Raw genomic sequence first — 11,863 nt, 5'->3', positions numbered from 1 at the left:
ACCAGCCAAACTATAGCTTTGATTAAATGAAAGACTGATTTCACTAATTTTCTCCTGATAAGAAGACTGCTGGCCATGAACTGGTTCTGGCTGGTTGTAGAGATTGTGCATTTTCATGCCTTTGTGTTCTGATTTGATGTACAGGGCCTAATTGTAGTACATTTAAATGTTATGTTTTCACCTCAAGGTAAACATGGGTCATATGTAACATGCATGTTTGTACAATATGCATGTGTCAGGATCACGTTCATAAATATTTGTAGCTTCTCCTGTAACATACATACATTGAATATGTATGCTTAGCCAACTGCTGTCATAGTCCCAGGAGCCCTGGGTAAAATTGACAGTGGGGAACAAACTTATTGACTTTCTTATTGATACAGGGGCCACATATGTTGTAGTTAATACCTGCCTACCTTAATTCAAAGAAGACTGTCTATGATGGCTACAGGAGGGGGTGTTGTGACTTGTCTCTTCCTGAAACCTTTAGATTATCATCTTGGAGACTACAATCCATGGGAAAAACAGAAAAGATGAACCATACTCTAAAAAGAAGCATTGCCAAAATATATCAAGAAATGTTTGACTTGGGATAAGATGTGGCTGTTTGCTGTTGTGGATTTGAGTGGCTCCCTCAAGTTGGTTCAACTTGAGCCCCTTTGAAATATTATCTGGTAGCCCATTCTAGGTTTCCGTCATGGTGGGAGAACCAACTGATGTTTTAAGAGATTTGGCAATTACCAAATGTTAAGACTCTAGGCACTATACTAACTTCTGTTCGTGAGTTTGCTTCTAGCAGGACCACTCATCCAACAGATGTGGTCCTACATCCTTTTCAACTGGGAAATTGGGTCCTCCCAAATACCTGGAAAGAACAAGGGCCTGAACACCAATTTGCTGCCAAGTGGACAAGGCTTTTTGAGCTGCTCGTGAACACAGATTCCTCAGTTAAACTTGCTGGAGTAAAGCCATGTGCACATTATACTCAGGTCAAGGCAGCACCACCAGAAGACACCCCACTAACCCAGAAACCAGAAAACAGTGGGCTTGTGAGCACTTAAAAGACCGAAAGCTACTCTTTCACCAAAAGATAAGTAAAATGAAAATGTACCCTCTATGTGTCTTGCATGTCCTTTAGGGATTTTTGTTTCCTTGGCAAGACAACTTTTCAGTTAGGATTTCTCCGTCTATTGCCTCTTTCACTAGCATATCACACTGCCGGATTGGTCATCTTAAACCTTGCTCAGTACATGACCACTCTGATCCTATAGTTGTTCCTGTACACATGATTTTAGTCATGTAGCCTCTTGGGCATTAGATTTATGGAATCTGGTTTTTCAAATCACACATAGGATCCAATTAATAACTCCATACCCAGAGGCCCCATGTTTCTTTCTTATGCAGCCCCTCATTAGACACTACATGCAAAGCAATAAGAAGGACCCACAAGCCTGCAAGCCTACTTTCTACTTACCAAATGGCGTCCCTAGCCACCTGCTGCTAGCTTAATTCCTCCTCTACAGCCCCATATTGATACAATTAGACAACAGGCTACCTGGCTTTAACAAACCTTAGAACACCAAAGCAGGCTTAATCTGGGGGCACTTACAGAGACTGCTTTACAGACCTATTCTCCTGGATTCCTAGTGTAATTCTATTAATCTTGGGAGGCATTCTTAAATTCAGCCTTGATGTTCTTCTTTTAGTCACGGTGGCCTACATTCTAGTAAAACTTATTATGTACTGTGTAAACAAAGATTGTGCAAGTCTCACTAAAACTATCAAAGCAAAAAGGGAAATGCCCATGATCATTGTTCCTAAAAATGGCACTATCAAATATTTCCTTAGCCAGGTCAAATGGTTTCATTCCATAGTCACCCCTTGTAGACCCTGTTTGACAGGAAGTAGCCAGGTGAGGTGATGTCCCATTGTCCCCAGTCCCACAAGACTGTGGGATGAATCTTTAACAATGGGGAAATTGAAATAGTGGAGGGAGGCTTAGCATGACTGACTCCATTTTGCCTCTGAACTCCAGGGATAATATCCTTTAGGTTAAAAGCTTCTGCTTAGCTCTATACATAGACCAGCTAATTATAGGAGATTAGCTTGCAGTTCAACTTAAAGAAATGATAACAGTCTTTTCCCCAAACTAACCCGCAAGGAGATAAGGAAGAATACAGACAAATAACAATGTTACGTTAAAGATTTATAGGAATATTGTGACCTGACCTAGGAAAAAGAACTTTTACAACCTTCTCAGACCCTTGCTGGCATCCAGATGTCTGTGGTCATCAAACACCTCTTGATCCCAACCCCTTCCTCTTCCCCTCCCCTTAATGTAAAAAGGAGCCTAAAACTCATGCTGACTTCAGATGGTTCTTTATGATGCTAGTCCACTATCTTCTTGGTTTTCTGAATAGGGTTGCTTTCTTTGCCTTTGCTGTTGTGTGGTGAGTGGTGTGAGCTTGGACTTGGTTACATAATCCTCTGGAAGCAGGGAGCTGGGGGAGGAGGGGTTGTCTATCCTCTGTTGACCTACTAATGGTGAGAGAGAAGGGCAGTCTTCCGGGTTTTGGAAAGCTTCTGCCAAATAGAGGTAGGGCAGCTGATCTTCCAGCTTATTCTCCTCTTTCTGCTTGGCTCTAACTTCCTTTTAGGTCCTGATTCTCTGCCCCATTTCTGTTTCCCTGTAGCTTTACAAGCAGTCAAGGACAGCTCCCCAGACAGACATCTGGTCCCCAAATCCCAGGATGGGTGCTATTTATTCAGGCTAAGATGCTTATCCTGGCTTTTCCCTGATTATTTTTTAGGGTCCACTTCAAACATTACCCCCTCCTCCATGAAGCAGGCCCTGACTCAGCCTGGAATTGACTGCTTTCTGCTGTAGGCTTCCACAGCATGGCTACAAGCCCTTCTATGAGAGCACCAATTTAGCTGCTTTTGCAGCAGAGTTCTTTATGTATGTATGAATATGATTTTTGCCCACAGTGGTGCTTAATATTTATTAAATGCATGAACTAGTGAACTGCAAAGGGCAGTGCGAAGAGCCCTGGGTTGGTGGTCAGGGACTTGGATCCTAGTCTTCATTCTACCATGAATTTGCTGTGTGAAATTGAATCCCTCCCTTCCCCTCTTTGGACCTCAGTTTCCAAATCTGTAAAGTGAAACAGATGGCTGGATGGCCCCAAGGGTGTCTTCATGTTCTGATACTCTAATATTCTAATGTTCTGTGCCTCCAGGGTGTTGCCCTCTACACCAGCTGTGGGCAGTACAGGAAATGAGAAGAGCTCATCTCTGTGGCTAATGTTTTGGATAATTAATGTGTTTTGACCTCAGAGATAATAAGGGCCTTTCCAAATGATGGACCCTGGTGGTGATTTTTCAGGAACTGTGGTTGGGAGTGGAGGAATTACTTGGGGACAGGGGAATACTTTTAGATCCTTCATGGTAGGGGTACCTTGTCAGATTAAATGAACATTTATGAAGCACCCCTAAACTGCTCTTTCAATCTTCTTTCATTTACTAGCAAATATTCATGAAGCCTTTATTATAATGTGAGGCACTCTGCTAGATGCTGGAGTTACAAAGCTCACAAAAATAAACACAATTTCTGCTCTTATTTATGAATCCCATAGTCTTGTGGAAGAGATAGATTATTATCATCATACATAAATATAAAATAGCGCTGATGACTAGTGCCAGTCAGGGAACTCCAGGAAGCTCCCCCTCAACCCCAAAATTATACTTGCATTGTGATCTGAAGGCTGCATTGGCAATGAATAGCTGAAGACAAAGAAATAGAGTCCCAGCAGGAACAGAACATGCAAAGGCCCTGTGGAGAGAGGAAGCGTGGTGTCAATAAAAACAAAAAAGCCAGCATGTCTAGAACAGAGAGATGAGAGAGAGTGGGGTGAGAGATGTGGCCAGAGTCAGGAACTGAAAGAGCTAACACTCATCAAATACTTACTATGTGCAAGATACCACTCTAGGTGTTTAATGCACTTAATTCTCACATAACCATATGAGGTAGTAGCATTATATCACTATTTTACAGATGAGGACATTGAGGCACAAGAGGATTCAGAAGGTAACTTGCCCAGGGTCCCACTGGCAATAAGGGCCAGAGTTAGACTGTAAGTTTAGGCTGTGTGGCCCAGAACCCAGTACATAGTGTCAAACCATAAATGTTCTTGCATCCCATATTAGGAAGTTCTATGTTTACCATAAGAGCCACAGGAAGCTGTTGACCCCTTAAGAAGGGAATGATGTAATTAGATGTTTTGCAGACAGGTTAAGAAAGGAATGATGGGCCAGGCGTGGTGGCTCATGCCTGTAATCCCAGCACTTTGGGAGGTCAAGGTGGGCGGATCACCTGACATCTGGAGTTCGAGACCAGCCTGGCCAACATGGTGAAACCCTGTCTCTACTAAAAATACAAAAATTAGCCGGGCATGGTGGCAGGCACCTGCAATCCCAGCTACTCAGGAGGCTGAGGCAGGAGAATTGCTTGAACCCAGGAGGTGGAGGGTCCAGTGAGCCAAGATTGTGCCATTGCACTCCAGCCTGGGGAACAAAAGCAAGATTTTGTCTCAAAAAATAAAAAATAAAAAAGAAGAAGAAGAAGAAGGGAATGATGTAATTAGATGTGTTTTGCATGTGTTTCAGCTGCAGTGTGGACTAGCAAGGAGTTGGGATGGGTCCATAGTAGCATGGCATATACCAGTTAGGAGGTCATGGTGCTAGAACTAGCTTGGACTAGCGTACGTGGGCATGGTGAAGATGAGAAAGATTGGATGGATTTGAGAGAAATTTAGGAAATAGAATCTGCAGGACTTGGTGACAGATTGGATATAGAGTGAGGAAGAGATTGGTTTTTGGAGGCACTCTGGGTACATAGAGTGAATGGAAGAGAACCAGGATTTCAGAAGGGGAAGAGGGTTGGAGAGACCATGAGTTTGAGGAACTGTTGAGTATGGATCTCCTTTGAGATGTCTCGGGGGTGATATCAAATGGCAGGTGCATAAATAAATCTGGGTGAAAGTTTTATATGTTATTTGCAATTGGTGATTAATGCAACAGGTAAGAATGAAATTAACCAGGAAGAAGGTGAGCAGCAAGAAAGTCCTGGACTCTAAGCTTTAATGGACAAGCAGCAGAGGAGAAATTTGCAGAGGAGACCCCAAAGGAGAGGCCACAGGGGAAGGAGAAGAGCAGCAGGTGTCTCTGAAGTTGCAGGGAGAGACTGGTTAAGGAGAGATGATGAGCACGGTAGGTGCTGCTGCAGGGTGAGGTGAGACTTGGGTTAAAATGGAGACATGCAGGCCACTGGTGCTGTCAGTGGGAGCTGTTTTGGTGATTCAGAGGTGTGGGAGTCCACACAGGGACGGGATGGGTTGATGAATGATGGGAAGTGCCATGATGTGAATGTTTGTGTCCCCCAAAATTCATAGGTTGAAATTATAACCCTCAATATAATAGTATTAGGAGGATGAGCCTTTGGAGAGGCAATTAAGTCCTGATGGGATTAATGCCTTTATAAAAGGGGCCCAGGGGAGCTCTTTTTTCTCCTTCCACCATGTAAACCACAGCAAGAAGATGCCATTCATGAACCAGGACAAAGGCCCTAACCAGACACCAAATCTGCCAATATTGATCTTGAACATCTTAGACTTCAGAACTGTGAGAGATAAGTTTCTGTGGTTTATAAGCTACCCAGTTTATGATATTTTTTCATAGCAGCCTGAACAGACTAGGATAGAAAGTAAGAAGATGAAGACAGCATAGTGTAGGCAGCTATTTTGAAAAGTGGAGGAGTAAAAAAGGGGAAAGAGGGTGATAGCTGGAGGAGAATGAGGACCAGGTGAGAAGTTTTTCTCTTTTTTCCTCCTCCTTCCCTCCCTCCCTCTCCTCCTCCTCTCCCTGCCGAAATGCTTAAAAGGTAGCTTGACTCTTTGTTTGGGGCTCAGTCCTTTAGATGTTAATCCAACTGGGTCAGTGCACCTAAATAATTAAGTAATTCCCCCTCAATTCCTCGGTCTCTCCGATTCGTTAATTATCCCGCTGCACTGCCACTCTTTTCTAATGATGGGAGGGAGTTGAGTATATCTAAATGCATAGAAAGCACTCAGTTGAGAGGAAGAGTTAATTAACACAGTAGGATTCCTGGGAGGGAAGGAGTACACAGGGTGGGAAAGCGCAGGATGGAGCAGCCTCTCCACTGCAGCAGGGGGAGGGAAGGCAAGGCGTGTGCAGGTGTTGGTGGTTGATTTGCTTGGCGTTGGAAGCTGAGGGACTGCCTGTCTGTTGACTGTTATCTTCTCTGACAAGTAGGAAGCAAGGACCTCTGCTGAGAGTTGGGGATGGGAGGGGGTTCGGAGGCATGAGAAAAATGGAGAAGCTCTGGAATCATTATGGAAGGTGGGAAGAAGCTAGCCAGGGAAGTCAAGGAGATTTCTGTGAGGAATAAAGACATTTAATGACTGGCGATCATGACTTTATAGGAAACCAGTTGGCCAGGTTCTCTGACTCCCCCTACCAATACCACAGTGCTAAGCTTCTTGGATACAGATGCAGAGAAAGTACATAGCTGGCTTCATCCAGGGCTAGGGTGATCAAAGATGAGGGACAAAGGAATTTAGGGTCTTAGCAAAAATGTTATTGGACCAGGAGCGGTGGCTCATGCCTATAATTCCAGCACTTTGGAAGGCTGAGACAGTAGGATTGCTTGAGCCTGGGAGGTTGAGACCAGCCTGGGCAACATAGTGAGACCTTGTCTCTACAAAAAAGTACAAAAATTAACTGGGGTATGGTGGTGCCCACCTGTAGTCCCAGCTACTTGGGAGGCTGAGGTGGAGGATTGCTTGAGCCCAAGAGGTTGAAGCTGCAGTGAGCTCTGATTGTTGCCACTGTGCTCCAGCCTGGGTGATGGAGTGAGATCTTGTCTCAAACAAACAAACAAACAAAACAAACAACAACAACAAAAACACTATTATTGAATGAAAAACTGTGGAATGTAAGGTGGCTAGAGGAGAGAAGTCGAGACAGGACAGAATGGGCAATCTGGAAGAAAGCAGAGGACCATGGCAATTGAGAAGAGTGAGCAGGGCTGGTGGGAACGGTTGAATCACAAAGCTGGAGGATGAGCTGGCTGAGCGTGGGATGCTTGAGATAGTCTGGAGAGGGAGCGGTTATAAGTGATAAGTCCCAAGCAGGATGTGGCTGTGGATAACTGAAGTAGAGGAGGGGTGAGGTCGTTGGAAATGGGGCCCCAAGGATCTGAGAGGCCAGAGTATGGCCAGGTCACCATCTGCGTGGTTGGTGATGTCATCCAGGAGGTTGCAGAGGACAAGGGGTGGAGGAAGTCTGTAAACCAGGAGCCAAAGTCTTTGATAAATGACAGGGCAGGACCTGCAAGTCCAGTAATGACAGCAGGGAGTGCATGGAGGGTCCAAGGCAAAAAAGCAGAGCCTGAAGGGAAGAGGGTCTTCTCTCAGTGTCCACATCAGCCTGGGAGGTGAGTGGATCGGTTTCACCATAACACAGGAGGAAGCCAAGACCTAGGAGGGTAGGCAGTGTGTCATGATTTGCAGATGGTAAGTGGCAGAGTGGAGACTTGCATCTCTTCTACACCATATCCTGTGTTGCTCATGAGTAGAGTTGCTGGGCTTGAACTTGGGTGGGTGCCCTGCCCCAGAATCTCACTTCTCTCCACCTTGAGCTCGAGGGCCCCTGCATTGCTGGAGGAGGGTCCATCATGAATCTCAGGAGAGTGCTTAACAGTAATGCTGTCTCCTTTCCCACCATGACTGCAACCTGTCATAGCCAGCAAGGGTGACTGACCATCCACCCTTTCTCTCCCGCTGCTCTCAGCAAACCCTAGAGGAAAGGGAGCAAGGAGCAGGGAGAGAACAAGTTGGGGGACTGTCAGAGATGGGGTCAGCCTAGGGGCTGCAGCAGAATATGAGTAACACCAGCCAACTTTCTTGAGCATCTGTAATGTGCTATGAGGTGCTTTTAATACTGGATTTTGTTCTCTAGGCAGCCCTGTGAAGTGGCAGCTATCATCTGCACCGTTCAGATGAGGCCACTGAGGCTGCCAAGAGCTGAGAGAAGGACAAGCTGAGGGCTTCACTTTGTGACTTCTTCTCTGTGGCTGTAGGTGTCGGGAACAACCGGCAGAGCCAATGAGATTCAAAAGAAGAATCTGTAGAGAGTGATCCAACCCCATAGAGCTTTTTTATGGGGAAAGGGGAGCTTTCCTAAGCCCCACGTCTAGTATAGTTTAGACACGCAGTACAGTGTAGCAGAACCCTCACACCTATTTTTGGTTAAGATTCAGGACTCTTCAACAGCAAAGACAGAGCCAGGAGGTCCAGAGCAGGCAATGTGAAGCCCTGAGCTGCCAGTAGATCTAGGCCCCCTGGAGACCCAGCACTCTCCAACCAAACATGTCCTCACTCCCACATCTATCCCCTGCCTCCCGCCATGTATGCAGCACCATGACCGCCATGTGGTCCTGAGCCCAGCAGTGCGTACAAGTGAGAATACGAAGCATGAATAACCTCACCAGGAGAGAGAGGTGGAACAATGACTCTGCTAATTCACCGTGAGTTTGCAGGCAAGTTGCAGACAAGATTTGCAGAGACCACACGGCAGGCAAGGAAATCAACTTCTAAGAGGGTAACAGGGTCCAAAATAACAGCCTCTGTCTTATTTCTCCTGGTTTCCACTCCAGCGCACAGCCTGGGAGGGGAACAGCTGGAGCGGAGATCCTGAGATCAGAAAATGGGCAACACAGCTAAGCACAACTGTGCATGGTCTGGAGCCTGGACGGGCAAGGGGCCTGCAACCATGTCCTGAAGGTTGGCCAAGAGCCCTGGAGAAGCTTAGTTGGAAGAGAGAAGTCACATATGTGGCCCTTGAGGGAATCAGAACTAGCCCTATTTTCTGTGCCCACAATGCAGATCTGAGGCCTGTGAGAAGTGGTGGGATGGGGAGAATCTGAGTTCCATTCTAAGGAGGAACTATCCAGCGGTTCACACTGTCCAACAAGGCAAGTGTCCTCTGAGGCAGTGAACTCCCCTACCTGGGGATAGTCCTGCCCAGGTGCTCAACTGTCAGGGAGCTCCCTGCCATGGACAGGGCCGGGCTGACTCTGTGCCTGTCCTGCTCTGGTGTGTCCTGACTGCCAGGTGGCCTGATCTGTCACTCTCCCATTTCTGCTGCACGGGTAGGGGAAAATGCAGAAGGGAAGGTGGAGCTGCCAGGAGAGCCTCTCCTTCCCTCTGAACTTGGGCCTTCCAGTGTCCCAGGCTGGGGATGGAAAAGAGAGAGTATGAGGACACTTATCAGGTCATCTTTTGACCCCCTTCTGCTCGGGGTCCAGTTCTTCTCACAAAGACTCGCCAGGATGCTATACACAGAAGCCCTGGGCTGCGTCACCTCTCGCTCAGGGAAGTGGAGCGGGTGGGGGCAGAGGGAAGGGTCATATTGCCCCAGCCCTTTCCCAGCAGGGCAGAGCTGGGACGTGAGAACCAGGCAGGGGAAGCATAAATCCAGTCAGATCCCAGCCCTCTCATCTTTCTTCAGATCCCACAACCTCTGGAAATCTCTCAGGACATAAGTGGTGCTCAGGGTTTTTTCTTAAAAACCCCAAATCCTACTCTCCTCCATGATAATGAGCCCAGGGAGATTCAGGTGTTGAGATCAAGGCTAGAGTGGTCAGGGGAGGTCAAGGGTGGAGGCAGGGAGGACTGGGTAGCATGAAGAGTCTGGTTTGTGCTGCTGTGAAAACGCATGGATTTATTCTTGGTATCAGCAGTTTAGTAGAAAAACTAACTTACGAGTTTTTCTACTAAAAACTAAATTATTTTTTGAGACAGCAAGACCTTGTCTCAAAAAAACTATAATTATGGCCCCTGCCCAGGGGGTGGTGATAAAGAGGTAGAAATTGGACTCACTGAGGCTTAGTGTTTGGGAACTAATCATCTCTTGGCCAGTCCTGCTTCTATTCATTAACAAGCAAAGGGGGCTGGGTATGGTGGCTCAGGCCTGCAATCTCAGTTACTCAGGAAGCCAAGGTGGGAGAATTGCGTGAGGCCAGTTCAAGGCCACCTTGGGTGACATAGAGAGCCCCTGTGTCTAAAAATATTTTTAAAAAATTATCCTGGCATGTGGACACACACTTGTAGTCCCAGCTACTTAGGAGGCTGAGGGGGGAAGATGGCTTGAGCCCGAGAGTTCGAGGCGGCAGTGAGTTGTGGCTGGGCCTCTGCATTCCAACTGGGTGACACAGCAAGACCTTGTCTCAAAACAAAAAAAAAAACAAATGAGCAAGCAGGTGGTGAGATCAACCATGGCGATGTCTCTCTTCCACCTGTCCTCCTCCCACATCACGCTTCACTCCTCATCTCTGGAGAACCCCAGCTGGCTCTGGAGAAATTTTCCGATCAGATGGGGCACTGAACTCCACTAGTAGAGATGAGCAGCTGGGGCCTTGAGAAGAAAGAAAGACCTAGAATGGAGTTTCGTAACCATCCAGGGCTGCCTTGTGTGGGCGGACTCTCCGGAAGGGATAATTACTCAGAGAGCTCTGGGCAAGGGATGGGCAGGAACAGAAGAACCTTGGGATGGAGGTGGGGTAGGGGTACAGGTGTGGAGAACCAAGCATTCTTAGTTGTTTGTTCTGGGAACCTTAAAGGAACAGGTATTCAGCCACGGGGTTGGGTGATCCCAACCTGAGGCCTGTTTAAGTGATGACCCAGGAAAATTGAAGGCAGGTTACACAGGTCTTGGGATCTGCAGGGGCCTGGGGCAGGAGAGGATTGGTAAGGGGGCTGGGGCTTGGTGGGATAGCCTGAGCGAAGGGTGTTCCTAAAATGAGATGCACCCAGTGTGGTGGAACCAGATATTAACACCCTGAGGCATGAAAGCTAGAAACATAGAAACTGCTTTTCCTTGGTGGCATCAGGAGTCTGTCTTGTTATCAAACAAGGTTAAGCTGGAAGGTTCCTTTTCCAGAGGAGGGTTTGGCAGCACAGCAGTGGAGTGTGTGTGTGTGTGTGTGTGTGTGTGTGTGTGTGTGTGTGTGTAGGGGTGACGGAGGGGTAGTAATTCTGAAAGGATAGCGCTAGGGGTTCTTGTGCTGGGTGTCACCAGCAGAAGCATAGCTGGGATGGAGGATGGCTGTTAGGGACAGGGGTTGTACTATTAAAGCAAAATTATCCAGTGCGACTTATTAAAGCACAGTAAGGCAGACTTTACTCAGGACTTTCGAGATAGGTACAGGTACCACTGAAACAGGGTCTTGCAGTTGGGGAGAGAAGTTGGGCTCATCTCCAAATACAGCATGGGCGAGTGAAAATGTAAAGCCAAGGAGCAGGATGGGGTCAGTGGATGAAAATTATGAAGATGAAACATCAGGGGCATGGGGGCATTCTGGCTAAACCCATCTAACAGGATTCCTGCTGCAGACAGGCCAGGGTGATCAGACATAACCTGGGCCATGGTGCAGGCTGAGGAACCTGGTCAGATATCCAGGGTGATCAGATATTGAGGATGGGGATTATTTGCTAAATTGACTTAGCAGGGCTCTTTGCTAAAACTGGATTTTACAAGGAAGTGCCCAGATAAACCTAGCAGAAGATTTGAAAGGCATAACTAAAGTTTGGGCAAGCAAAACTTCTTTGTCAGCACCTCAAGAATACATTTCCCAGAAAATAGACCTCTCTCTTACTCCCTCCCTGCCTGCCCACCTGCCTCTCCCATCCTTCCTTCCCCGCTTTCTCCTCCTTCCTTCCTCTTTTGTCTCCTCCTCCTCCTCGTCCTCCTCCTTCTCCTTCTCCTTCTCCTTCTCCTTCTCCTT

The sequence above is a fragment of the Mandrillus leucophaeus genome, unplaced genomic scaffold (genome assembly GCF_000951045.1).
Source record: "Mandrillus leucophaeus isolate KB7577 unplaced genomic scaffold, Mleu.le_1.0 Scaffold38, whole genome shotgun sequence".
Classification (NCBI taxonomy): Eukaryota; Metazoa; Chordata; class Mammalia; order Primates; family Cercopithecidae; genus Mandrillus; species Mandrillus leucophaeus.
The sequence above is the reverse complement of the archived record's forward strand: the minus strand, read 5'-3'. Positions refer to the sequence as shown.